Source organism: Pinus tabuliformis, chromosome 1_2, assembly GCF_031772625.1.
Source record: "Pinus tabuliformis cultivar Carrire ecotype Pingquan chromosome 1_2, CPIR1, whole genome shotgun sequence".
Lineage (NCBI taxonomy): Eukaryota > Viridiplantae > Streptophyta > Pinopsida > Pinales > Pinaceae > Pinus > Pinus tabuliformis.
Window position 1 is genome coordinate 1271711301 of NC_142298.1, and position 2487 is coordinate 1271713787.

The 2487-nt window shown below is 36.5% G+C and overlaps 3 non-coding genes across 3 annotated transcripts; 2 read left to right on the plus strand and 1 right to left on the minus strand.

Moving 5' to 3' along the window:
- Positions 1-336: 336 nt before the first annotated feature.
- Positions 337-408, minus strand: TRNAH-GUG (transfer RNA histidin (anticodon GUG)). Its single transcript has one exon. It is a non-coding gene; the product is annotated as a tRNA-His (tRNA).
- Positions 409-1007: 599 nt separating this feature from the next.
- TRNAI-AAU (transfer RNA isoleucine (anticodon AAU)) lies at positions 1008-1081 on the plus strand. Its single transcript has one exon. It is a non-coding gene; the product is annotated as a tRNA-Ile (tRNA).
- A 286-nt stretch (positions 1082-1367) lies between these two features.
- Positions 1368-1441, plus strand: TRNAI-AAU (transfer RNA isoleucine (anticodon AAU)). Its single transcript has one exon. It is a non-coding gene; the product is annotated as a tRNA-Ile (tRNA).
- The last annotated feature ends 1046 nt before the right edge of the window (positions 1442-2487 follow it).

The window sequence follows — 2487 nt, forward strand, 5'->3', positions numbered from 1 at the left end:
TTGCCTTGCCGCAATTAGTGTTTGGATGATTGTTATATTTGGCTTTATGGGAGGGTTGTTACCTTTGACTTTAAGGGACGTTGTGTGTAAAGGAACTCAATGGTGAATAATGATGGGGTTGATACCTGCAATGTGTGAGAGAGCTTTACCGCCACAAGCTCCCTTGCAAGATTTTCGCATTAGCTACCATTAATCTCTATGTTTTCCTGCGCTAAACTGAAAGGAAAAAGACAACAAACTTCTACTTTCCTACGCTAAACTGAAAGGAAAAAGAGTAAACAACAAACTTCTACTTTCCTGCAGTAAACTCGCAGTGAACAGAAAGAGTTCTCATACTGTGGCTGCTGGGATTCGAGCCCAGGTCTCCACGGCCACAACGTGGAATTCTCACCACTAAACTACAGCCACATGTGAGATAAAAGGGCTGATCCACTTTATAAATTGGTATAAAAGTTCAGTACTTATAGTGCATATGAAGGTTTAAATACGTTTAGAAAAAGAGTCACAGAATCCTTGGCTGCTGGGATTCCAGCAAACGGATCTGTTTTCTTCAACTTAATCTGAACCCATTTGGTTTAAGGAACCAGAAATATGTTTGGGATATATATAAATGTGAGGCAGCAGTAAAACTTGTCACACTTTCCCTTTTCGTTTTTGTTTTTGTTTTGGGATACAAACAGCAAATGTCTTTCCAAGCGACAATGTAATGCATCCTCTCCTTCTATTTTCTTTGCTCAGTCAGTTTAAACGTCTTTCCCAGCGACAATGTAATGCATCCTCTCCTTCTATTTTCTTTGCTCAGTCAGTTTAAACGTCTTTCCAAGCGACAATGTAATGTGGGGAAAGGGGGCTTCCTGTACGCGCACGCGTGTCATTGTTAGTTAACCTTAAATGTCAACTGGGCGTCGCTTATGATTTACTTCGTCGCTTATGATTTACTTTATCGTATCAATCTGGAAAGAAAAACTCTGTGAGTAGAGTCTGTTAGATAACACCAAGTGCCATATGGCCCATTAGCTCAGCTGGTTAGAGCGTCGTGCTAATAACGCGAAGGTCGCAGGTTCGAGACCTGCATGGGCCAATTGTTGAGATTCATTTTTCTCTTAAAATTTGGTGCACTTGCTTCAACTTTTATACCCAACAGGGTTTTAGGTATATTTGGATATTGAGTTTTGATTATATTTTCGTAATTTGGTACATTTGCTTTAACTCTTATACCCAACATGATTTTAGGTTGTTAGTTAACATTAAATATCAACTGGGCGTCGTTTATGATTTACTTTGTCGTATCAATCTGGAAAGAAAAACTTTGTGAGTAGAGTCTGTTAGATAACACCAAGCGCCACATGGCCCATTAGCCGCCACATGGCCCATTAGCTCAGCTGGTTAAAGCGTCGTGCTAATAACGCGAAGGTCGCAGGTTCGAGACCTGCATGGGCCAATTGTTGAGATTCATTTTTCTCTTAAAATTTGGTGCACTTGCTTCAACTTTTATACCCAACAGGATTTTAGGTATATTTGGATATTGAGTTTTGCTTATATTCTCGTAATTTGGTACACTTGCTTCAACTCTTATACCCAACATGATTTTAGGTAGCTTTGGTACATTTGGATATTGAGTTTTGCTTATATTCTCGTAATTTGGTACACTTGCTTCAACTCTTATACCCAACAGGATTTTAGGTATCTTTGGATAATGGTTTTCTCTCATGTATATTTGCTTCAACCCTTATACCCATCATGATTTTACGTATATTTGGATAATGGTTTTCTCTCGGGTATATTTGCTTGGTACACTTGCTTCAACTCTTATACCCAACAAGATTTTAGGTATCTTTGGATAATGGTTTTCTCTCATGTATATTTGCTTCAACCCTTATACCCAACAGGATTTTATGTATATTTGGATAATGGTTTTCTCTCAGGTATATTTGCTTCAACCCTTATACCCAACATGATTTTACGTATATTTGGATAATGGTTTTCTCTCAGGTATATTTGCTTCAACCCTTATATCCAACAGGATTTTACGTATATTTGGATAATGGTTTTCCCTTAGGTATATTTGGATATTGAGTTTTGCTTATATTCTCGGAATTTGGTACACTTGCTTCAACTCTTACACCTAACAGGGTTTTAGGTATCTTTGGATTATGGTTTTTTCTTAGGTATATTTGGATATTAAGTGTTGCTTATATTCTCGTATTGAGTTTTTGGTTTTTATTTGGGTATATTCTTGGATTTTAGTTATATTTATCTATCGGATAATGGTTTTTTTAAGGTTTATTTGTTTTTTAGATAATGGGTATTTTGGGTATATTTGTCTTTTAGATAATGGGTTTTTTTGGTATATTTGTCTTTTAGATAATGGGTATATTTGTCTATTGGATAATGGCTTTTTTTAGGTATATTTGTCTTTTAGATAATGGGTATATTTGTCTTTTGGATAATGGGTATATTTGCCTTTTGGATAATGGGTTACAACAA